General features: G+C 40.1%; 1 protein-coding gene across 1 annotated transcript in view; it reads left to right on the forward strand.

Moving 5' to 3' along the window:
* The window catches only part of LOC126085051 (zinc finger protein 345-like), a 118,550-nt gene that overhangs the window by 33,135 nt on the left and 58,390 nt on the right, over nucleotides 1–27,025 (forward strand).

The raw sequence follows: 27,025 nt of genomic DNA on the forward strand, positions 1-27,025 counted from the left end.
ATAGCTGCGTACCAGGTACCAGGAGACATATTAATTTGCTCAAGCAATGAAACTATATCTAGAACAGCAGCTGTAATTGGAGTCACCACCTGGTTAAGTTTTCAATAATTCACTGTCACTCTCCAAGATCCATCTTTTTTTGCACAGGTCAAATAGGCAACTTGAATGGGAATGTGGTGGGAATCACCACCCCTGCATCCTTCAAATCCTTGATGCTGATGCTAATTTCTGCAGTCCTTCCAGGAATACAGTATTACTTTTGGTTTACTCTTTTCGTAAGTAGGGGCAGTTCTAATGGCTTCCGCTTGGCTTTCTCTACCATAATAGCCCTCACTCCATTTGTCAGGGATCCAATGTGGGGGCTTTGTCTGTTGCTAAGTATATCTATTTGAAGTATGCATTCTGGAACTGGGGGGATCACTACAAGATGGGTTCAGGGACCCACTGGACTCACTGTGAGACAGACATGAGTTAAGACTCCATTAATAACCTGAACTTCATACGCCCCCACTCTGACTGGTGGGCCACCATGTTCTAGGTCTCCTGCAATTAGTATCAGTTCAGGGCCAGTATCCAGTAAACCCTGAAAAGCCTGATTACTCCCTTTTCCCCAATGAATAGTCAATGTCATAAAAGGCTGTGGATCCCTTTGGAGAAGGCTGGGAGAAAGGTTAACAGTACAAATTTTGGCAGCATAGTGGAATCTTTCCTCAAGGGGACCCAGCCTCCCCTGCATTCAAGGGGTTATGGGTCTATAAACTAGCTCAAGTTTGGGAATTATTAAGGGGCCATGACTCTCTGTTCTGATGATTCTAGTTAGAATACGCTTGACCTAGAATTCTGTTTGAGCAGGTTAAGTAAATATTTAGTAGACTTCCAATCTATTTTCACTCCTAGGGATACCATGAATAAGTAATCAATGTCATAAGCCCTTTCAAGTCAGACTATTCTGATTATTGCTTTGACGCCCCTGTCCATTAGAGTAACCACACCCACTTTGTCTTCGTAAGTTGAGTTCCACCACTTGGCCCCTACCACCACAGGATCCAATCAGACCGATTGTAGTTAGGTGTCTTAATTCAGTTAGGGCAATTCCCACTGTCAAATCTGACTTAAATAAAATAGCAATCACAGCAGTCTTCAAGGATGCTGGAGCTATCTTCACAAATTTGTTTCTCATCATTGTGGTAAAAGGTGTGTCCTGTGGGCACTCCATGTGTGAGTCTGTGGGTCTAACCTGGTAAATCCACTCTAACATGCCAGTTTCCCTCAGTCTTTCAATACTTTCTTCTACAGTATACCAAGGTAGGTCTGGCACTTCAATGTAATTTAGTATAGGCCACCACGTAATCCATGCTTCAGGAACCCAACCAAATAAACTATTAAACTCTTTCCTAACCTCTCGAGCTGAAATAGTGAATGAAGAATCTGTGCTTAGTAAGCGCATATCAATAAATTCAGACTGACCCATCTTTGTGTTCCTTACACAATTATCCCACACCCTTAATAGCCATTCTCAGACATATTCCCCAGGTTTACGCTTGTACATATTACAAAAGTCAAGCAGTTATTTTGGAGTGTAGGATACCTCCTCCTGGCTTATACTTTGTACTTGACATTTTGTGGCTTGCTGGAACTTAAGTATAGGTCTAGAAGAAAAAGTGGGTGGTGGGGATGTGTTTTGAGAACATTCAGAATTATATTCTAAGGCATCTGTCTCAGATGATGTCCTAGGCAATGACTCAGACGCCTCCCCAGGAGATGACTCAGATGCTAACTCAGGCAATAGTTGAGACAGTGGCTTTTCAGACACGGCTGGGTTAATCTCATCAGATTAGGTTGGAGGGGCTAATGGTTTTGTTTGCAGGAGAGATTCAGTTGAATTCAGGGACTTTGTGTCCCCAGCTTCCTGATGATCTGCCCATGTGTCCCCATCCCAAGTTTCAAGATCTCATTTCTTCCTGATCAGTGCCTTCCCTCTAGTTTCAGACATCATTCAAGGTTGGGAATTCAAGTGGTGTTGTAATTCAGCCACTCTTATGATAAGATTCTGAGTTTGGTTTTTGGCAATATCAACTCTGTTACTACAATAAAGACTTTCTTTCAGGGCACAAGTGGCAACTTTTAGGTCGTTTATGTGGCGCTTGAGCTTTGAAGCCTGAGCTCATCCCTTTCTTTCACCATTTTGTCTAGTAAAAGTAGGACCAGCCAACCAACTTCCTTATGCTTCTCATTCTGACAAAATTGTAGAAAAGTATGAAACATGCGATCACCCAGAGCCTCACTTCTCGCCAATACTTGATCCACTGGTGGTGATATTTTCTGTATTTCTATTGCCACCTAACACCATAGATTAGGAGTGCCCTCTTTACTACTGGAAGCAGTGTCATCAACATCTTTAAGACTAGCCACACTTGAGAACCAATTTAGAAAACTCATCCTTACAATTTTGTTTCTCTAGAACAACTCTTGGTATCAAATGTCTTAGGCTGGGTTATCTAAAAAAAAAAAAAAAAAAAAAAAAGAGAAGCAAAATCAGTGAGGCATATATATGTGTTGTTTGGAAAACCAATCATTCGGGAATTCTTAATTTTATATTGTTCAGCTGCATCTTGTTTGAAATTTTTACCCTTAATGTCCAAAGACTCCACCATCCCACAAGTGGCACTTGGCTGCACACTCTGTATTGGGCCTCCATGGTCCATGGACAGCATCCACAAATCTAGAATAATGTTGAGAAGTCTTTCATAACTAGCCTTCCAGCTTTGGCAGGAAGGATTTTCATTTTGCTGTAAAGGGGAAAGGAAGAGTATGGCATTATGATGGTTAAGGTTGTGTGTCAACTTGGCTGGGCCATGATTCTCAGTGGCTTGGCAGTTATGATGCAGTTTGGCAGTTGTGTAATGATGCAATCATCTCCATGATGATATTCCATATAATGTAATTATCTCCATGATGAGATCTGCTATGAGTAGCCAATCAGTTGAAAGGGAGTTTCCTTGGAAATGCGACCTATATTTAATATATGTGGACTTTATGGCAAAGTTGACTGGTCTTTGCTCTGCTCTGGATCCTGCATTTGGCTCAACATCTGGCCTCCAGTTCTTGGGGCTTGAGCCAGAAGCCTGTCTTCTTTCCTGCTGATCTTGGATTTGTCAGCCTTCATAACCTGTGAGCCAGCAGCTTCTTGTCAGACCTGTCACTCTTAGGTTCTTCAGCCCCTGCTGCTATGTTAGTTAGGAAAAGCCTCCAGTCTAACACCTGACTCATGGACTTGGGAGCTTGCCAGCCTCTACAAACATGTGAGCGATTTCCTTGAGATACATCTCTCTCTGTCTCAGTTATCAAGGTTATTTACAGAAGCTAAGGCCCAGATATCTACATTCTTTGTGTCACAAGCAATCAAAACTCTTACAGGAAGCTTATTTGTCTTTAGTAGAAGGCAGAGGCAGGCTTCTAACCTAGTTGTAGCATAATTTAAGAGAGAATTCCAATTTAGGTCTGAGGTTAACCATTTCATTCATGCCAAGCAGCACCAGTTTTAAGGTTTGTTTATTCATTTCCCCCCTTTTGATCAAGCCATCACTAGGGGGCACAAATCACTTAAAATAATATTCACAATGAAGTTGCCTGTCTTCTGTAAAGACTTGGAGTTTCTGGAGTCACTGGAATTGCTGCCTTTTATGAGCCTTTAAGTCCTTAGGTGTTACAATTTCTAGGTGGCTGATTTCTTTAGACAGTCTTTAATATCTCAAGACCCCCATCTTCTAAAAGCCAGGCACCATTTGACTTTTTAGCAGCCAGCATTGTCCAATTTCACCCTGCCATTGCTTGAGGTCTTGTCTTTAGGTCGTGTTGGTCTCTGGTCAGGGTAAATGTTGCAAACAGAGTCACATTAGGGGAGCAGTTTGACAGTTTTAAAAGGGTTTGATTCCAGAACTAAACTTCATTTTCTTCAGTAAAATCAGTGTCTTCTAAATACATAATTTGTTTCATGGTCATATTCCCTGAGTGTTGACTGTGGCAATGAGAAACACAATGTGGTATACATTTAACAAGCGTTGTAATAATTACACTGATTAGAAGAAGGAGACAGGCTACTAGAAGGGAGCATATCCCAGACCCGATGCTTTGGGGTAACTAGTTAAAAATATCAAGGAAGGAAGGAACAGTCATGGGAGGAATGGTATGTAACCAAGAGGCCTTTGGTGTATTTAAGAAATATCTTGTTCTACTTTTCCAGAAGTATTTATCCATGAACAGCAAGAAGTATTGGTGACATTACAAACCCTTCCTTGCTGACCTAAAATAAAATTTAGAGCAATTATATAAATCGATACAACTTTTACAAGAGATTCTAATGATTTTTGTTGTTCAGCCATTCCATCAGTAACACTATCAGCAGTTTGAGCCCTAGTGACAGATAGATCATAAATGGACATTTCTAACGGCCCAATGCCAAACCATGGTATAGTAGAGTGTAAGAAGGACCATCTCCATCCTGAGTAATCAGCTATGGAATTGCCTAAAAGGACAAATTCTCTCTTCTGTATGGATGTTAATTTCAAAACACTGTTCCATATCAAGCTGTCATTGTATGAGTAGATACTCGTGGGAACTTCTAGGGTCCTTAAAGTATGTCGGCCTATCATATTCCAACTGTCTAAACATGGTAAAGCCCAAGTATAGGTGAGTCACCAGCCTTATTACTTAAATAAGTAGATTCTAACATAAAAAATAAAAAGACATATCCAGATGGACTACATAACATGCCTTTTCTGGCTAGAATATTGAAAAAAAGAATATACTGATTGGCTTTTTTCAGTCAGTTTGAGGTTAGCAAATCATCACAAATGGATAATTCTCCAAAATTTAGAGGGTCTTGGAGTCAGGCACCAATAGGGAGATTTGGATTAATTCTAATACAGTTTTATTTTATTAAGTGATAACATTGAGCATCTTTAACAAAAACTTCACATGGTGTGGACAGAGTAGAACATTCCATCTATGCACAGGTAAGATTGGAGCAGTGAGCTTATGGATAAATGGACAATACTGAGGGTAGCAATAGTTTGATCCAAATGGCTCGTTTAAATTGTTTTCCAAAATCAAAAGTAAAATTATGTGTGAACTTATAGTGTAGGACTGAAACAGCAAGAGGTTCAATATTGTCCTGTGTCGATCATGGGGCCAAATGACATACCCAAAAGTCTGTTAAATTGCTGGTGCTGGGAACTGATTGAGCTAACCTGATGAAAGCATTTTCTTTCCAGACATCGGTGGTGGTTATAACAAACAGAAAGAGAAAACTTATAAGCTTCATAATTGAGAAAAGCTTGACCAAAGTAATACAGAAAAGAGAAATTAATGAGTATAAAACATGTTCTTTGTTTTTTCTAGTAATTCACTACGAAATGAACCTAAGCAGGTAAAATAAAACTCTTTCAAAAAGTTATAAGCATTAAACAATTTCAGGTACTGGAATAAAGAACAAAAAAGTTTAACTTCTGGGTTTAAAGGTAAAGATATTCAATGATTACATAAAACCAAAAAACCAAACCCCTTCCCATCGAGTTGATTCCGACTCATAGCGACCCTATACATAAGCTAATAAAAATAATAATTCCACAAGTGATCAAAAATAGTCAAGACTATTAAAACACTGACAGTTAAGAGCCAGAGTTCATAGATTTCAGCAGCTTGCATATGATCTCACTGTATGATTTTGGAGTCAGCGACTTGGCTTTGAAGTTGCTTGCTTCTTACTGCTGGGGATTTGCATCAGTCTGAATTTCAAATATCCAGTTGGCTGACAAGTCCAAATAGGCGTTTTAGCCTTCTTTAGCTGTGATATATGAATCCAAGCATTAATTCTTTCCAGCTAACTGAGCAAGGGTTGGTTAAAATGACTAAATAAGGCAGAAAGAGTTGCAAGGAATATTTTAGTCATTACCTTTTTCCAGTAAATATAATCTCCTGTGATAATATTAATTGAGGTAGAAGAAGCAGGTTAATACTCTTCAAATGCCTCTTTAACTTGTGAAAAATATTTCTTAGACTACTGCATCGGAGATTGACGATATTTTAATAACTCAGGTTATACCAAGTTAAGATCAGTAGAGGCAGTGTAAGGAAGGTTCATAGGCCTTCCAGTAACTATTTCACAAAGTGTAAGTTTATCAGATTCAAAAGGAGTGCTTCTTAAATTTAAAAGGACTGAAGGGAGAACTTTGGTACAAGATAAACCTAGGGACTCAGAAAGCTTGGCAAGTTGAGTTTTTATTGTACCATTAGATCTTTCTACAAGTCCAGAAGAATGCAGGTGATAAGCACCATGCAATCTCTGATATATGGGGAAAACTTGGCATAACCCCTGAATAACTTGTCCAGTAAAATGAGATCCCTGATCACTGCAAAGAATTTTGGGTGTTCCCCAAGTAGATATTATGTTTTTAAGGATCTTCTTTGACACAAAATCAGGGAAAAGCCTCTACCCATTACTAAGACATGTTTATAACCACTCAAAGGTGAAAGATGGATAAAATCTAACTGCCATGCAAGCATGAGCCCAGAAGGCAAAGGGTATTGTCAGGGAAAGTCTTAAGATGTTTCACAGCATTACAACAACGTCAGACACAGCGGTGGATGGCCACATGCTCAGCTAACTCAAAAAATTTTCCCCACTGGTATTTCTTTAAAACTTCAGTCATTTTTATCTCTCCTAGATAAGTATTTTCATGTACAGTCATCATCGTTGTTGTAGTTAGGTGCTGTCGAGTGGGTTCTGACATACACTGACACTATGTAAAAGAGAATGAAACAATGCCCGTCCCACACCATCCTCACAATCATTGCCATGCTGGAGCTCATTGTTGCAGCCACAATGTCAATCATCTTCTGGAGGGCCTTCCTCTTTTTCACTAACCCTCTACTTTACCAAGCATGAAGTCCTTATCCAGGGACAGGTCTCTCCTGATAACATGTCCAAAGTATGTAAGACAAAGTCTCACCTTCCTTGCTTCTAAGGGGCATTCTGGCTGTGCTTCTTCCAAGACAGATTTGTTCATTCTTTTAGCAGTCTATGGTATATTCAATATTCTTCGCCAGCACCATAAATTAAAGGTGTCAGTTCTTCTTCTATCTTCTTTATTCATTGTCCACGTTTCACATGCACATGAGGCGATTGAAAACACCATGGCTTGGGTCAGGCGCACCTTAGTCCTTAAAGTGATATCTTTGCTTTTTTAACACTTTAAAGAGGTCTTTTGCAGCAGATTTCCCCAATGCAATGCTTCGTTTGATTTCTTGACTGCTGCTTCCAAGGGTGTTGATTGTGGATCCAGGTAAAATGAAATCCTCTGCAACTTCAATCTTTTCTCTGTTTATCATGATGTTGCTTATTGATCCAGTTGTGAGGATTTTTGTGTTCTTTACGTTGAGATGTAATTCATATTGAAGGCTGTGGTCTTTGATCTTCATCAGTAAATGCTTCAAGTCCTCTTCACTTTCAGCAAGCAAGATTGTGTCGTACGCATAATGCAGGTTGTTAATGAGTCTTTCTTTAATTCTGATCGCCCGTTCTTCTTCACGTAGTCCAGGATCTCCGATTACTTGCTCAACATACAGACTGAATAAGTATGGTGAAAAGATACAACCCTGATGCACACCTTTTTTGACTTTAAACCATGCAGTATTCCCTTGTTCCGTTGAAACGAATGCCTCTTGGTCTAAGTACAGGTTCCTCATGAGCACAATAAAGTGTTCTGGAATTCCCATTCTCCAAAATGTTATCCATAATTTGTTACGATCCACACAGTCAAATGCCTTTGCAGAGCGAATAAAACACAGGTATTCTGGTATTCTGTGCTTTCAGCTAGGATCCGTCTGACATCAGCAATGATATCCCTGGTTCCATGTCCTCTTCTGAATCCAGGTTGAACTTCTGGCCATTCCCTGTAGATGTACTGCTGCAACCACTTTTGAATGACCTTCAGAAAAATTGTACTTGTGTGTGATATTACTGATATTGTTAGATAATTTCTGCATTTGGTTGACCAGGTAGCTATCTTCCAAATTTCTTGTCACAGATGACTGGGTGCATCCTGAACCGCATCTGTTTATTGAAACATCTCAATTGGTATTCTGGCACTTCCTGGAGCCTTGTTTTTTGCCAATGCCTTAAGTGTAGGTTGGACCTCTTCCTTCAGTGTCATAGGTTCTTGTTCATATGCTACCTCATCAAATGGTTGAACGTCAAACAATTTTTTATGTTACAATGACTCTGTGTATTCCTTCCATCTTCTTTTGATGCTTCCTGTGTCATTTAATATTTTCCCCATAGAATCCTTCAATATTGCAAGCTCAAAGCCTGAATTTTTTCTTCAGTTCTTTCGGCTTAAGAAGGGCCAAATATATTCTTCCCTTTTGGTTTTCTATCTCCACGTCTCTGTACATTTCATCATAATACTTTGCTTTGTCTTCTCCAGCAGTCCTTTGAAATCTTCCGTTCAGTTCTTTACTCCAACATTTCCTCATTTGCTTTAGCTACTTTACGTTCAAGAGCAAGTTTCAGAGTCTCTTCTGACATCCATTTTGGTCTTTTTTTAGTTTCCTGTCTTTTTAATGACCTTCTTGGTTTCTTCATATATGATGTCCTTGATGTCATTCCACAACTCGTCTGATCTTCAGTCATTTGTGTTTGTCTTCATTATCTAGTGCTGCTATAACAGAAATACCACAAGTGGGTAACTTTAACAAAGAGAAATTTATTCTCTCACAGTCTAGAAGTCCAAATTCAGGACGTGAGCTCCAGTGGAAGGCTTTCTCTCTGTTGGCTCTGGAGGAAGGTCCTTGCCATCATTCTTTCCTTGGCCTAGGAGCTTCTCTGCTCAGGAACCCCAGGTCCAAAGGACATGCTCTGCTGTTGGCGCTGCCTTCTTGGTGGTGCGACATCCCCACATCTCTGCTCACTTCCCTTTTCTTTTTTTTTTTTTTACATAATTTCTATCGTGCTTTAAGTGAAAGTTTACAAATCAAGTCAGTTTCTCACACAAAAACCCATATACACCTTGCTACACACTCCCAATTACTCTCCCCCTAATGAGACAGACCACTCTCTCCCTACACTCTCTCTTTTTGTGTCCTTTTCGCCAGCTTCTAACCCCCTCCACCCTCTCATCTCCCCTCCAGGCAGGAGATGGCAACCCAGTCTCAAGTGTCCACCCGATCCAAGAAGCTCACTCCTCACCAGCATCCTTCTCCAAGCCATTGTCCAGTCCAATCCCTGTCTGAAGATTTGGCTTCAGGAATAGTTCCTGTCCTGGGGCAACAGCAGGTCTGGGGGCCATGACCACCAGGGTCATTCCAGTCTCAGTCAGACCATTAAGTCTAGTCTTATGAGAATTTGGGGTCTTCATCCCACTGCTCTCCTGCTCTCTCAGGGGTTCTCTGTTGTGTTCCCTGTCAGGGCCGTCATTGGTTGTAACCAGGCACCATCTAGTTCTTCTGGTCTCAGGATAATGTAGTCGCTGGTTCATGCGGCCCTTTCTGTCTCTTGGGCTCGTAATCACCTTGTGTCCTTGGTGTTCTTCAATCTCCTTTGATCCAGGTGGGTTGAGACCAATTGATGCATCTTAGATGGCTGCTTGCTAGTGTTTAAGACCCCAGACGCCACTCTTCAAAGTGGGATGCAGATGTATTCTTAATAGATTTTATTATGCCAGTTGACTTAGATGTCCCCTGAAACCATGGTCCCCAGACCCCTGCCACTGCTATGCTGGCCTTCGAAGCATTCAGTTTATTCAGGAAACTTCTTTGCTCTTGGTTTAGTCCAATTGGGCTGACCTCCCCTGTACTGTGTGTTGTCTTTCCCTTCACCTAAAGTAGTTCTTATCTACTATCTAATTAATGAATACCCCTCTCTCAGCCACCCTCCCTCCCCCGTCTCGTAACCACAAAAGAATGTTTTCTTCTCAGTTTAAACTATTTCTCAAGTTCTTATACTAGTGATCTTATACAATATTTGTCCTTTTGCAACTGACTAATTTCACTCAGCATAATGCCTTCCAGGTTCCTCCATGTTATGAAATGTTTCACAGATTCCTCACTGTTCTTTATCTGTGTGCAGTATTCCATTGTGTGAATATACCATAATTTATTTATCCATTCATCTGTTGATGGGCACCTTGGTTGCTTCCATCTTTTTTGCTATTGTAAACAGTGCTGCAGTAAGCATGGGTGTGCATATATCTGTACGTGTAAAGGCTCTTATTTCTCTAGGATATATTCCAAGGAGTGGGATTGCTGGATCCTATGGTAGTTCTATTTCTAGCTTTTTAAGGAAGTGCCAAATCGATTTCCAAAGTGGTTGTATCATTTGACATCCCCACCAGCAGTGTAGAAGTGTTCCAATCTCTCCACAGCCTCTCCAACATTTATTATTTTGTGTTTTTTGGATCAATGCCAGCCTTGTTGGAGTGAGCTGAAATCTCATTGTAGTTTTGATCTGCATTTCTCTAATGGCTAATGATCGTGTGAACATTTCCTCATATATCTGTTAGCTACCTGAATGTCTTTAGTGAAGTGTCTACTCATATCTTTTGCCCATTTTTTAATTGAGTTATTTGTCTTTTTGTAGTTGAGTTTTTGCAGTATTATGTAGATTTTAGAGATCAGGCGCTGATCAGAAATGTCATAGCTAAAAATTTTTCCCAGTCTGTAGGTAGTCTTTTTACTCTTTTGGTGAAGTCTTTGGATGAGCATAAGTGTTTGATTTTTAGGAGCTCCCAGTTATCTATTCTTCTGCATTCTTAATGTTTTGTATACTGTTTATGCCATGTATTAGGGCTCCTAATGTTGTCCCTATTTTTTCTTCCATGATCTTTATCGTTTGGGATTTTATGTTTAGGTATTTGATCCATTTTGAGTTAGTTTTTGTGCATGGAGTGAGGTATGGGTCTTGTTTCATTTTTTTGCAGATGGACATCCAGTTATGCGAGCACCGTTTGTTAAAAAGACTGTCTTTTCCCCATTTAACTGTTTTGGGGCCTTTGTCAAATATCAGCTGCTCATATGTGGATGGATTCATGTCTGGATTCTCAATTCTGTTCCATTGGTCCATGTATCTGTTGTTGTACCAGTACCAGGCTGTTTTGACTACTGTGGTGGTGTAATAGGTTCTAAAATCAGGTAAAGTAAGGCCTCCTACTTTGTTCTTCTTTTTCGTAATGCCTTATTTATCCGGGGCCTCTTTCCCTTCCATATGAAATTGGTGATTTGTTTCTCCATCTCATTAAAGAATGTCGTTGGGATTTGGATCAGAATTGCATTAAATGTATAGACCACTTTTGGTAGAATAGACATTTTTATAATGTTAAGTCTTCCTATCCATGACCAAGGTATGTTCTTCCACTTATGTAAGTCTCTTTTGGTTTCTTGCAGAAGTGTACTGTAGTTTTTTTTTAATAAGTCTTTTAGATCTCTGGTAAGATTTATTCCTAAGTATTTTATCTTCTTGGGTGCTACTGTAAATGGCATTGATTTGGTGATTTCCTCTTCCATGTTCTTTTGTTGGTGTAGAGGAATCGAACTGATTTTTGTATGTTTATCTTATATTCCGATACTCTGCTGAACTCTTTTATTAGTTTCAGTAGTTTTCTGGAGGATTCCTTAGGGTTTTCTGTATATAAGATCGTGTCATCTGAAAATAGAGATACTTAGACTTCTTCCTTGCCAATCTGAATGCCCTTTATTTCTTTATCTAGCCTAATTGCTCTGGCTATTCACAATGTTGAATAAGAGTGGTGATAAAGGGCATCCTTGTCTGGTTCCCGATCTCAGTGGGAATGTTTTCATGCTCTCTCCATTTAAGGTGATGTTGGCTGTTGACTTTGTATAAATGCCGTTTATTATGTTGAGAAATTTTCCTTCTATTCCTATTTAGCTGAGAGTTTTTATCATGAATGAGTGTTGAACTTTGTCAAATGCCTTTTCTGCATCAATTGATAAAATCATGTGATTCTTGTCTTTTGTTTTACTTATGTGGTGGATTACATTAATTGTTTTTCTAATGTTGAACCATCCCTGTATACCTGGTATGAATCCCACTTGGTCATGGTGAATTATCTTTTTGATATGTTGTTGAATTCTATTGGCTAGAATATTGTTGAGGATTTTTGCATCTACATTCATGAGGGATATAGGTCTATCGTTTTCTTTTCTTGTGGTGTCTTTACCTGGTTTTGGTATCAGGGATATGGTGGCTTCATAGAATGAGTTTGGGAGTATTCCATCCTTTTCTATGCTCTGAAATACCTTTAGTAGTAGTGGAGTTAACTCTTCTCTGAAAGTTTGATAGAGCTCTGCAGTGAAGCCATCCGGACCAGGGCTTTTTTTTGTTGGGAGTTTTTCGATTACCTTTTCAATCTCTTCTTTTGGTATGGGTCTATTTAGTTGTTCTACCTCTGTTTGTGTTAGTTTAGGTAGGTAGTGTGTTTGTAGGAATTCATCCATTTCTTCTAGGTTTTCAAATTTGAGTATAGTTTCTCATGATAAAAAAAATCTGGGGGGCCAAGATGGCGGATTAGGTGGACGCTACCGTGGATCCCTCTTGCAACAAAGACTCAGAAAAACAAGTGAATCGATCACATGTATAACAATCTACGAACTCTGAACAACAAACACAGACTTAGAGACAGAGAATGAACAAATACGGGCAGACAGCGATCGTTTTCAGAACTAAGAGCCAGCGTACCAGGCAGGTGACCTTCGGAGCCCGGGCTGGGGCAGAGCCCAGGGGGGCAGATGGCACAGACAAGGGGCCCAGCCCTACCCCCCCGAACCCATCCCGGGAGGGAGTCTAGCTGGTTGGCGCGGGCGGCGTAGCGGCACAGCCGGTGGGAGAAACACCCGAGAGGCAGTGACTGATCTTGGAGCGGGGAGAGCAGCGTCCCAGCCGGTGAGCCGTCCCGCCAGGAGTTTGGTGGGAGGCGGGCGAGGCGCAAGCGTGGGGATCACCTATATCTCCCTAAAGCGACCCCGGGAGAGGGGGCGCCCAGACGTTCCTGAGGGCCACGCCCACCCAGTTCGCGCGAGTGGTGTGGCGCACCGGAGAGAGAAATCCCAGGGAGGAAGTGACTGGTCTCGGAGCGGGGAGAGCAGCGTCCCAGCCGGGGAGCCGTCCCGCTGGGATCTTGGCGAGAGCGGGCGGGGTGTGAGCGCATTCCCCTGAATAGACCCCGGGGGCGGGCCCAGCTGTTCATGAGGGCCACGCCCACTCAGTTCGTGCGAGCGGTGCGGTGCACCGGAGGGAGAAATCCCCGGGAGGAAGTGACTGATCTTGGAGCGGGGAGAGTAGCGTTCCAGCCGGGGAGCTGTCCTGCCGGGATTCTGGCGGACAGGAGCGGAGCGTGAACGCGGGGATCAGCTCTATATTCTATGGTGCTACACGCCTAGCTCTCTGATCCCTCCCCCACCCTCCCCAGGCGGCTCCATTAACATCCGAATACCCTGAGCCAGAAGGAGAATTCAGATAGGGATCTGACTGCATTTTTTTTTAGCTGATTACCTGGAAAATCTAGTTTCCCAGTGATGGCTCAGAGACAGCAGTCCATATCAAACCACATAAAGAAACAGACCATGACAGCTTCTCCAACCCCCCAAACAAAAGAATCAAAATCTTTCCCAAATGAAGATACAATCCTGGAATTATCAGATACAGAATATAAAAAACTAATTTACAGAATGCTTAAAGTTATCACAAATGAAATTAGGATAACTGCAGAAAAAGCCAAGGAACACACTGATAAAACTGTTGAAGAACTCAAAAAGGTTATTCAAGAACATAGTGGAAAAATTAATAAGTTGCAAGAATCCATAGAGAGACAGCATGTAGAAATCCAAAAGATTAACAATAAAATTACAGAATTAGACAACGCAATAGAAAGTCAGAGGAGCAGACTTGAGCAATTAGAATGTAGACTGGGACTTCTGGAGGACCAGGGAATCAACTCCAACATAGCTGAAAAAAAATCAGATAAAAGAATTTAAAAAAATGAAGAAACCCTAAGAATCATGTGGGACTCTATCAAGAAGGATAACTTGCGAGTGATTGGAGTCCCAGAACAGGGAGGGGGGACAGAAAACACAGAGAAAATAGTTGAAGAACTCCTGACAGAAAACTTCCCTGACATCATGAAAGACGAAAGGATATCTATCCAAGATGCTCATCGAACCCCATTTAACATTGATCCAAAAAGAAAAACACCAAGACATATTATCATCAAACTTGCCAAAACCAAAGACAAACAGAAAATTTTAAAAGCAGCCAGGGAGAAAAGAAAGGTTTCCTTCAAGGGAGAATCAATAAGAATAAGTTCAGACTACTCAGCAGAAACCATGCAAGCAAGAAGGGAATGGGACGACGTATACAGAGCACTGAAGGAGAAAAACTGCCAACCAAGGATCATATATCCAGCAAAACTCTCTCTGAAATATGAAGGAGAAATTAAGATATTTACAGATAAACACAAGTTTAGAGAATTTGCAAAAACTAAACCAAGACTGCAAGAAATGCTTAAGGAGATTGTTTGGCCTGATGACCAATAATATCAGGTACCAGCACAATACAAGGTCACGAAACAGAACGTCCTGATATCAACGCAACTCAAATAGGGAAAGCACAAAAACAAACAAAGTAAGATTAATTCAAAAAAATAAATAAATAAACAAAATAATACACATAACAGGAAATCATGGAAATCAATAGATAAACGATCACAATAATCAAAAAGAGGGACTAAATATAGGAGGCATTGAACTGCCAGATGGAGAGTGATACAAGGCGATATAGAACAATACAAGATAGGTTTTTACTTAGAAAAATAGGGGTAAATAATAAGGTAACCACAAAAAGGAATATCAATTCCATAACTCAAGAAAAACGTAACGACTCAACAAACACAAAGTTAAACATTATGAAAATGAGGATCTCACAATCTACTAAGAAAAATATCTCAGCACAAAAAAGTATGTGGAAAAATGAAAAGGCCAACAACACACATGAAAAGGCATCAAAATGACAGCACTAAAAACTTATTTATCTATAATTACGCTGAATGTAAATGGACTAAATGCACCAATAAAGAGACAGAGAGTCACGGACTGGATAAAGAAACACGATCCATCTATATGCTGCCTACAAGAGACACACCTTAGACTTAGAGACACAAACAAACTAAAACTCAAAGGATGGAAAAAAATATATCAAGCAAATAATAAGCAAAAAAGAAGAGGAGTAGCAATATTAATTTCTGACAAAATAGACTTTAGACTTAAAGCTGCCACAAAGGATAAAGAAGGACACTATATAATGATAAAAGGGACAATTGATCAGGAAGATATAACCATATTAAATATTTACGCACCCAATGACAGGGCTGCAAGATACATAAATCAAATTTTAACAGAATTGAAAAGCGAGATAGACATCTCCACATTAATAGTAGGGGACTTCAACACACCACTTTCGGAGAAGGACAGGACATCCAGTAAGAAGCTCAATAGAGACACGGAAGACCTACTTACAACAATCAACCAACTTGACCTCATAGACTTATACAGAACTCTCCACCCAGCTGCTACAAAATATACTTTTTTTTCTAGTGCACATGGAACATTCTCTAGAATAGACCACATATTAGGTCATAAAACAAATCTTGGTAGAATCCAAAACATCGAAATATTACAAAGCATCTTCTCAGACCACAAGGCAATGAAGCTAGAAATCAATAACAGAAACACTAGGGAAAAGAAATCAAATACTTGGAAAATGAACAATACCCTCCTGAAAAAAGACTGGGTTATAGAAGACATCAAGGAGGGAATAAGGAAATTCTTAGAAAGCAACGAGAATGAAAATACTTCCTATCAAAACCTCTGGGACACAGCAAAAGCAGTGCTCAGAGGCCAATTTATATCGATAAATGCACACATACAAAAAGAAGAAAGAGACAAAATCAGAGAACTGTCCCTACAATTTGAACAAATAGAAAGTGAGCAACAAAAGAACCCATTAGGCACCAGAAGAAAACAAATAATAAAAATTAGAGCTGAACTAAATGAATTAGAGAACAGAAAAACAATTGAAAGAATTAACAAAGCCAAAAGCTGGTTCTTTGAAAAAATTAACAAAATTGATAAACCATTGGCCAGACTGACTAAAGAAAAACAGGAAAGGAAACAAATAACCCAAATAAGAAACGAGAAGGACCACATCACAACAGAGCCAAATGAAATTAAAAGAATCGTTTCAGATTACTACGTAAAATTGTACTCTAACAAATTTGCAAACCTAGAAGAAATGGATAAATTCTTGAAAAATACTACCGACCTAAACTAACACATTCAGAAGTAGAACAACTAAATAGACCCATAACAAAAAAAGAGATTGAAACGGTAATAAAAAAAACTCCCAACAAAAAAAAGTCCTGGCCCAGACGGCTTCACTGCAGAGTTCTACCAAACCTTCAGAGAAGACTTAACACCACTACTACTGAAGGTATTTCAAAGCATAGAACAAGACGGAATACTACCCAACTCATTCTGTGAAGCTACCATCTCCCTGATACCAAAACCAGGTAAAGACATTACAAAAAAAGAAAATTTTAGACCTATATCCCTCATGAACATAGATGCAAAAATCCTCAACAAAATTCTAGCCAATAGAATCCAACAACACATCAAAAAAATAATTCACCCTGATCAAGTGGGATTTATACCAGGTATGCAAGGCTGGTTTAATATCAGAAAAACCGTTAATGTAATCCATCACATAAACAAAACAAAAGATAAAAACCACATGATCTTATCAATAGATGCAGAAAAGGCATTTGACAAAGTCCAACACCCATTTATGATAAAAACTCTTACCAAAATAGGAATTGAAGGAAAATTCCTCAACATAATAAAGGGCATCTATGCAAAGCCAACAGCCAATATCACTCTAAATGGAGAGAACCTGAAAGCATTTCCCCTGAGAACAGGAACCAGACAAGGATGCCCTTTATCACCACTCTTATTCAACATCATACTTGAAGTCCTAGCCAGGGCAATTAGGCTAGACAAAGAAATAAAGCGTATACAGATTGGCAAGGAGGAAGTAAAGTTATCACTATTTGCAGATGACATGATTGTATACATGGAAAACCCTAAGGAATCCTCCAGAAAACTACTGAAACTAATAGAAGAGTTTGGCAGAGTCTCAGGTTATAAAATAAACATACAAAAATCACTTGGATTCCTCTACATCAACAAAAAGAACACCGAAGAGGAAATAACCAAACCAATACCATTCACAGTAGCCCCCAAGAAGATAAAATACTTAGGAATAAATCTTACCAAGGATGTAAAAGACCTATACAAAGAAAACTATAAAACTCTGCTACAAGAAATTCAAAAGGACATACTTAAGTGGAAGAACATACCCTGCTCATGGATAGGAAGACTTAACATAGTAAAAATGTCTATTCTACCAAAAGCCATCTATACATATAATGCACTTCCAATCCAAATACCAATGTCATATTTTAAGGGGATAGAGAAACAAATCACTAATTTCATATGGAAGGGAAAGAAGCCCCGGATAAGCAAAGCATTACTGAAAAAGAAGAAAGTGGGAGGCCTCACTCTACCTGATTTCAGAACCTATTATACAGCTACAGTAGTCAAAACAGCCTGGCAACTTGTACAACAACAGGCACATAGACCAATGGAACGGAATTGAGAACCCAGATATAAATCCATCCATGTATGAGCAGCTGATATTTGACAAAGGACCAGTGTCAGTCAATTGCGGAAATGATAGTCTTTTTAACAAATGGTGCTGGCATAACTGGATATCCATTTGCAAAAGACTGAAACAGGACCCATACCTCACACCATGCACAAAAACTAACTCCAAGTGGATCAAAGACCTAAACATAAAGACTAAAACGATAAAGATCATGGAAGAAAAAATAGGGACAACCCTAGGAGCCCTAATACAGGGCATAAACAGAATACAAAACATTACCAAAAATGATGAAGAGAAACCAGATAACTGGGAGCTCCTAAAAATCAAACACCTATGCTCATCTAAAGACTTCACCAAAAGAGTAAAAAGACCACCTACAGGCTGGGAAAGAATATTCAGCTATGACATCTCAGACCAGCGCCTGATCTCTAAAATCTACATGATTCTGTCAAAACTCAACCACAAAAAGACAAGCAACCCAATCAAGAAGTGGGCAAAGGATATGAACACACATTTCACTAAAGAAGATATTCAGGCAGCCAACAGATACATGAGAAAATGCTCCCGATCATTAGCCATTAGAGAAATGCAAATTAAAACTACGATGAGATTCCATCTCACACCAACTAGACTGGCATTAATCCAAAAAACACAAACTAATAAATGTTGGAGAGGCTGCGGAGAGATTGGAACTCTCATACACTGCTGGTGGGATTGTAAAATGGTGCAAGCACTTTGGAAATCCATCTGGCGTTATCTTAAACAGTTAGAAATAAAACTACCATACAACCCAGAAATCCCACTCCTCGGAATATACCCTAGAGATACAAGAGCCTTCACACAAACAGACATATGCACACCCATGTTTATTGCAGCTCTGTTTACAATAACAAAAAGCTGGAAGCAACCAAGATGCCCATCAACGGATGAATGGGTAAATAAATTGTGGTATATTCACACAATGGAATACTACGCATCGATAAAGAACAGTGACGAATCTCTGAAACATTTCATAACATGGAGGAACCTGGAAGGCATTATGCTGAGCGAAATGAGTCAAAGGCAAAAGGACAAATATTGTATAAGACCACTATTATAAGATCTTGAGAAGTAGAAAAAATGGCGAAGAACACATACTTTTGTGGTTACAAAGCGGGGAGGGAGGAAGGGAGGGAGAGGAGTTTTTTATTGATCAATCAGTAGATAAGAACTGCTTTGGGTGAAGGGAAAGACAACACACAATACAAGGAAGGTCAGCCTAATTGGACTGGACTAAAAGCAAAGAGGTTTCCGGGATAAAATGAAAGCTTCAAAGGTCAGCGGAGCAGGGGCTGGGATCTGGGGAACATGGTTTGAGGAGACTTCTAAGTCAACGGGCAAAATAATTCTATTATGAAAACATTCTGCATCCCACTTTGAATTGTGGCGCCTGGGGTCCTAAATGCCAACAAGCGGCCATCTAAGATACATCAATTGGTCTCAACCCACCTGGAGCAAAGGCAAAGGAAGAGCACCAAGGCCACACGACAACTAAGAACCCAAGAGACAGAAAGGGCCACATGAACCAGAGACCTACATTATCCTGAGACCAGAAGAACTAGTTGGTGCCCGGCCACAATCGATGTCTACCCTGCTAGGGAGCACAACAGACAACTCCTGAGGGAGCAGGAGGCCAATGGGATACAGACCCCAAATTCTCATAAAAAGACCATACCTAATGATATGAATGCGACTAGAGGAATCCCAGAGACAATGCTCCCCAGAACTTCTGATGGCACAGGACAGGAACCATCCCCAAAGACACCTCATCAGGCATGAAAAGGACTGGTCAGCGGGGGGAGAGAGATGCTGATGAAGAGTGAGCCAATTAAATTAGGTGGACACTGGAGAGTGTGTTGGCAACTCTTGACTGGAGGGGGGGTGGGAAGATAGAGAGAGAGGGAAGATGGCAAAATTGTCACGAAACGAGAGACTGAAAGGGCTGACTCAATAGGGGGAGAGCAAGTGGGAGAAGGGAGTAAGATGTATGTAAACCTACATGTGACAGACTGATTGGAATGGTAAATGTTCACTTGAAGCTTAATAAAAATTAATTAAAAAAAATCTGATAGGATTCTTTTAATTTCAGGTGGGTCTGTTGTAATATCGCCCATCTCATCTCTTATTCGGGTTATTTGCTTCCTCTCCTGTTTTTCTTTTGTCAGTTTGGCCAGCGGTTTATCAATTTTGTTGAGTTTTTGAAAAAACCCACTTTTGGTCTTGTTAATTCTTTCAATTGTTTTTCTGTTTTCTATTTCATTTAGTTCAGCTCTAATTTTTATTATTTGTTTTCTTCTGGTGCCTGTGTGTTTCTTTTGTTGTTCTCTTTCTATTTGTTCAAGTTGTAGGGATAGTCCTTTCATTTTGGCCCTTTCTTCTTTTTGTATGTGTGCATTTATTGATATAAATTGGCCTCTGAGCGCCGCTTTTGCTGTGTCCCAAAGGTTCTGATAGGAAGTGTTTTCGTTCTCATTGGATTCTATGAATTTTTTTATTCCATCCTTAATGTCTTCTGTAATCCAGTCTTTTCTGAGCAGGGTATTGTTCAGTTTCCAAGTGCTTGATTTCCTTTCCCTGCTTTTCCTGTTATTGATTTCCACTTTTATGGCCTTATGGTCAGAGAAGATGCTTTGTAATATTTCAATGTTTTGGATTCTGCTAAGGCTTACTTTATGACCTAATATGTGGTCTATTTTAGAGAATGTTCCATGTGCACTAGAAAAGAAAGTATACTTGGTTGCTGTTAAGTGGACTGTTCCGTACATGTCTACGAGGTCAAGTTGGTTGATTGTGGCATTTAGATCTTCCGTGTCTTTATTGAGCTTCTTTCTGGATGTCCTGTCCTTCACCGAAAGTGGTGGTTGAAGTCTCCTACTGTTATTGTGGAGCTGTCTATCTCACTTTTCAATGCTGATAGAGTTTGTTTTATGTATCTTGCAGCCCTGTCATTGGGTGCATAAATATTTAATACGGTTGTATCTTCTTGGTGTATTGTCCCTTTAATCATTACATAGTGTCCTTCCTTATCCTTTCTGATAGATTTATCTTTAAAGTCTATTTTGTCAGAAATTAATATTGCCACTCCTGCTCTTTTTTGATTGTTCTTTGCTTGATATATTTTTTTCCATCCTTTGAGTTTCAGTTTGTTTGTGTTTCTAAGTCTAAGGTGTGTCTCTTGTAGGCAGCATATAGACGGATCTTGTTTTTTAATCCATTCTGCCACTCTCTGTCTCTTTATTGGTGCCTTTAGTCCATTTACATTCAGGGTAATTATGGATACCTAGAAATTTAGTGCTATCATTTTGATGTCTCTTTTTGTGTGTTGACAGCTTCTTTTTCGCACTTGATTTTATGTGCTGAGTAGATTTTCTTTGTATTTTGTCCTTTCCTCATATTTGTTGTTGTTGATTTTGTTTCTGCTGAGTCTGTATTTTTCCCTTGTATTTTATTTTGATGAGTAGAATAGTTTGTCTTCTTTGTGGTTACCTTATTATTTATCCTTATTTTTCTAAATTTATAACTAACTTTTATTTCGTTGTATTGCCGTATCTTCCTCTCCATAGGGAAGGTGTATGATTACATTTCTTAGTCCCTCTTTATTATTTTAATGTTGTCTTCTTTATATATATAATAACATCGCCGTTACCGTGTGTTGGGCTTTTTTTTTTTTGATTTCCCTATCTGGGTTGACTTCTGGTTGCTCTGCCCAGTGTTCTAGTCTTGGGTCAATACCTGATATTATTGATTTTCTAGCCAAAGGACTCCCTTTAGTATTTCTTGTAGTTTTGGTTTGGTTTTTACGAATTCTCTCAACTTGTGTTTATCTGGAAATGTCTTAATTTCACCTTCATATTTAAGAGGCAGCTTTGATGGATATATGATTCTTGGCAGGCAATTTTTTTCCTTCAATTTTCTAAATATGTCATGCCATTGCCTTCTTGCCCGCATGGTTTCTGCTGAGTAGTCTGAGCTTATTCTTATTGGCTCTCCCTTGTAGATGACTTTTCTTTTATTCCTCGCTGCTCTTATAATTGTCTCCTTATCTTTGGTTTTGGCAAGCTTGATTATAACATGTCTTGGTGACTTTCTTTTAAGATCTGCCTTATGTGGAGTTTGATGAGCATCTTGGATAGATATCTTCTCATCTTTCACAATTTTAGGAAAGTTTTCTGCCTACAAATCCTCAACAATTTTATCTGTGTTTTCTATTATCCCTCCCTGTTCTGGTACTCCAATTACTCGTAGGTTATTTCTCTCGATAGAAAAAAAATTTTTTTTTGATAGAGTCCCACATAATTCTTAAGGTTTCTTCATTTTTTAAAATTCTTTTATCTGATTTTTCTTCAAATATATTAGTGCCAAGTGATTTATCTTCAAGTTCAGAAATTGTAGCTTCTACTTGCTCAATTCTGCTCCTCTGACTTTCTATTGAGTTATCTAATTCTGTAATTTTATTGTTAATCTTCTGAATTTCTGATTGCTGTCTGTCTATGGATTTTTCCAGCTTATTAAACTTTTCATTATGTTCCTGAATAATCTTTCTGAGTTCTTCAGTTGCTTTATCTGTATGTTCCTTGGCTTGTTCTGCCTATTGCCTCATTTCTTTCCTGATGTCTTGAAGGGTTCTGTATATTGAACTTTTGTATTTTCTGCATCTGGTAATTCCAGGAATGCACTTTCATCTAAAAGATCCCTGGATTCTTTGTTTTGAGAGCCTGTTGAGGTGATCATGGCCTATTTCTTTATGTGTCTTGTTATTGGCTGTCGTCTCCGAGCCATCTATAAGTTATTGTATTAGTTTATTGTTGCTTACTGTGTCATAGCTGCTTGCTTTGTTTTCTTTTGGTATACCCCTTTGGGTTTCTTCAGTTAGCTAGCTTGATTATTTTTGCCTTTGGAGGTCTAGTATCCTGTTCCCAGCTGGCTAGAGCTGTTATCAAGTGTATCAGTCTAGGAGTCCATTCGGCTTTCTTGTATGAATTCAGCTCAGGTTTCCAGGCAGCCGATATCAAGTGTGTGGTACAGGCTCTGTCCTACAGTCTTAGAGGGGCAGGGGTGATTGGCGTATATACCCGTATCTGACTGCAGCAGGGGGTCACGCTCTGAACAAGGCAGGGGCTGAGAACCAACCCCCAGGTGTCTCTGAGGAAAACGCGTCTCTGTTCCCTAGATCATGCTGGTCGGTAGGCTCTGCAGAGGTACCACGGGCACCCAAAGATCTTGTTGTAAGGACTGGGACGTATCAGTTATCCCTGGACCCCTTTCACAGGTGGCTGGGTGACCCAAGTGGAGCCACCAGTCTTTAGGTCCCTGTTGTGTAGGTGAGGACCTTGTTTAATAGGCAAAGCAATGTCAAACGTCAAACACCCACCTCTCCACCGCACCGCTGAAATGGTTGGAGTTTGCCAACAAGGGCCTATTCTCCTGAAATAGGCCCACACAGGTCCATGCAGAAGGGAAAGGTGCTCAAGGTCCACGGACGGTTTATGCCTGGACAGGAGCCGATTCTGTCCTGAGCTCCCGCAGTTAATGGAGCTAGCAAATGATCTTTTCCCCCCAGTTGGAAATTTTTTCCTTCCCCAAGGCTGGGAGGATGGCTCCAGGTGCTCTCCAGGGTCTATCTCAGGCCTGGGGATTCAGCTGGTGAAGCTGGCTTGGGGGTGGGGTGGGTGCGGTAAAATATATGCAAGCACTTAGCTTTTGCGAGAGCACCCTTCTGCTCAGGTTCCAGAGGTGTGAGTGGGCTGTGTAGCTGGCTGCTTCTCCCTGAGGAAACTGCAGCCAAATGCTAGGACCAGCCGCCTCCGCTGCCACCACAGCTGCTCCAGGAACGATGCCTGAGGGCTCCCCGTGATTCAGGTCCGGCAACTCCTCTCCGCTTCTGAACGGTCTCTTCCTTCCCCTGGCCCTCAGTTCATTGTCTAAGCTTGCCTTTGATGCTGGTGGCTACCAGCTTGTCACAAGTATACTCATTTCACTTGTTTTTTCGGGTCTTTGTTGTAAAGAGGGCTCCACAGAAGCGTCTGTCTATTCTCCCGTCTTGGCTCCACCTCCTTCCCTTTTCTTTTTATCTCTCATAAGATAAGAAGTAGTACAGGCCACACCCCAGGGAAACTCCCTTTACATTGGATCAGGGATGTGACCTGAGCAAGGGTGTTACATCCCATCCTAACCCTCTTTAACATAATCTAATCTTGCCTCATTAACCACAGGCAGAGATTAGGATTTACAACACATAGGAGAATTACATGAAACACGAAATGGACAATCACACAATACTGGAAATCATGGCCTAACCAAGTTGACACATATCTTTGGAGGACACGATTCAATCCACGACAGTGTTCAATGCATCCAATCTACTCTTGAGGTGGTCTCCAAATTCAGGTGGGATTTACTCAAATTTTGTACTTTGGCTTTTGTGTACTTGTTCTAATTTTCTTCAACTTGAACTTGAACTTGCATATGAGCAATTGATGGTCTGTTCTTCAGCTGGCCCCTGGCCTTGTTCTGACTGATGATATTGAGCTTAACCGAATAGGCTGCGTTTTTTAAATCTATTCCATTAATAGTGTAACACACAACAGCTCATTGATTAGTCATTTTTCTCTTCAAATCTGCATGTTTTATTGGTGATCTCATACTGTTACATTCTTTTAAATGCCACTCTATACTTTAAACTTCTAAGTGTAAATGCTCATTCCAGGCTTCTCTTCCAAAATTTACTATCATCTATCTAATAATACCCTCCTGATGTAGTCTTGGACATCTATTAGACATCACAGATTCAATTCCTTCACACTTCTTTCCTGAGCTTTCCTTCTACCCTGCTGTAGCCACAACCTTCCTAACTTCAGTCAAAGTCATCTCTATTCTTTCAGTTGCTGAAGCTAAACCTGAGGGGTTATCCTTTGCTCATTCTTTTTCTCGTTCCCCAGATCCAAACCTACAGAAAATCGAATTGATTCTACTTTCAAAGTATATTGTTAATCTGGTCGTTTTTCACCACCATTTCTGCCACCAGCCTGGTTAAAGCCACCACCTTCTTACTTGGGTTCTGCAATGGTCATCTTCCTTCTCCTACCCTCATTCTTTTGCAGTCTATTCCCAACTCAGCACTCCATTCCCCTTTCAAAGTAGGAATCAGGTAATGTTCATCTTTGGCCAAAACTCTGACACTGCTCCCATTTTTACTTAGTAAAAACTCAAATTTCTTAGAGGACCCTATGTAGCTTCACAGGTCTTTGGCCCCTGTTCCTCTCTGATCTCTCTTCAACTCACTGCCTTGCTCACCTACTTTTATGTACCTTGGCTTTGCTTGGGACATGACACTAATACCTGTGCTTGTATCTTATGCCCCAAAATACCACATGGCTTAATCCTTCATCATTCCTTAAATCTTGTCTTAAATATCCACTTAACAATGAGGTCTCCCCTTACTGCAATATTTAATATTACACTCTCCATATTCCCTACTAATCCCCCAAACTAACTTTTTTGTATTCCAAGGCACTTATCATCATATAGTGTATTGCATACTTTGTTTATTATTCATTATTGTGTATGTTGGAAACCCTGGTGGCATAGTGGTTAAGAGCTATGCTGCTAACCAAGAGGTCAGCAGTTTGAATCCACCAAGCACTCCTTGGAAACTCTATGTGGCAGTTCTACTTTGTCCTACAGTGTCGCTATGAGTCAGAATTGACCCGATGACAACAGGTTTGGTTTTTTTGGTTTTATTGTATATGTCTGTCTTCCTCCACCATAATACCACCTCAATACAGACAGGTTCCTTGCCATTTTTTTTCTTTCTCTGGTATATCACATACATGAAGAATAAAATGTGACTCGCCTTACGTGATTAACATGTGCCTATTAAGCAGTGCCCCAACATGTCTGTCAGTTTGTCATACTGTGGGGGCTTGCATGTTCCTGGAAGCTATGCCACTGGTATTCAGATACCAGCAGGGTCACCCATGGAGGACAGGTTTCAGCTGAACTTCCTTACTAAGACAGAGTAGGAAGAAAGACCTGGCAGTCTACTTCTGAAAAGAATTAGCCAGTGAAAATCTTATGAATAGCAGCGTCTGGTATAGTGCCAGAAGATGAGCCCCCCCCGCCAATACCCTAGATTGGGAGGCACTCAAAAGACAACTGGGGAAGAGCCACCTTCTCAAAGTAGAGTAGACCTTAATGATGTGGACAGAGTAAAGCTTTTGGGACCTTCATTTGCTGATGTGGCATGACTTAAAATGAGAGGAAACAGCTGCAAACACCCATTAATAATCAGAACCTAGAATGTATGAAATATGAATCTAGGAAAATTGGAAATCATCACAAATGAAATGGAATGCATAAATATGGATATCCTAGGCATTAGTGAGCTGAAATGGACTGGTATTGGACATTTTGAATCAGACAATCATATGGTCTACTATGCTAGAAATGGCAACTTGAAGAGGAATGGTGTTGCGTTCATCATCAAAAAGAACATTTCAAGATCTATCCTGAAGTACAACGCTGTCAGTGATAGGATAACATCCATATGCCTACAAGGAAGACCAGTTAATACAACTATTATTCAAATTTACTCACCGAGCACTAAGGCCAAAGAAGAAGGAATGGAAAATTTTTATCAGCTTCTGCAGTCTGAAATTGATCAAGCATGCAATCAGGATGCATTGATAATTACTGGTGGTTGGAATGCAAAAGTTGGAAACAGAGAAGAAGGATATATAGTTGGAAAATATGGCCTTGGTGATAGAAACAATGCTGGAGATCAAATGATAGAATTTTGCTGGACCCATGACTTCTTCATTGCAAATACCTTTTTTCACCAACGTAAACAGCGACTATACACATGGACCTCACCAGATGGAACACACAGGAATCAAATTGACTACATCTGTGGAAAGAGACGATAGAGAAGCTCAATATCATCAGTCAGAAAAACGCCAGGGGCTGACTGTAGAACAGACCATCAACTGATCATACACAAGTTCAGTTTGAAGCTGAAGAAAATTAAAACAAGTCCACTAGAGCCAAAGTATGACCTTGAGTATATCCCACCTGAATTTAGAGACCATGTCAAGAATAGATTTGAATCATCGAACATTGACGACTGAAGACCAGACAAGTTGGGAGATGACATCATAAATGGAGAAAGCAAAAGGTCATTAAAAAGACAGGGAGAAAAAA

The sequence above is a fragment of the Elephas maximus genome, chromosome 11, assembly GCF_024166365.1.
Source record: "Elephas maximus indicus isolate mEleMax1 chromosome 11, mEleMax1 primary haplotype, whole genome shotgun sequence".
Taxonomy (NCBI): domain Eukaryota; kingdom Metazoa; phylum Chordata; class Mammalia; order Proboscidea; family Elephantidae; genus Elephas; species Elephas maximus.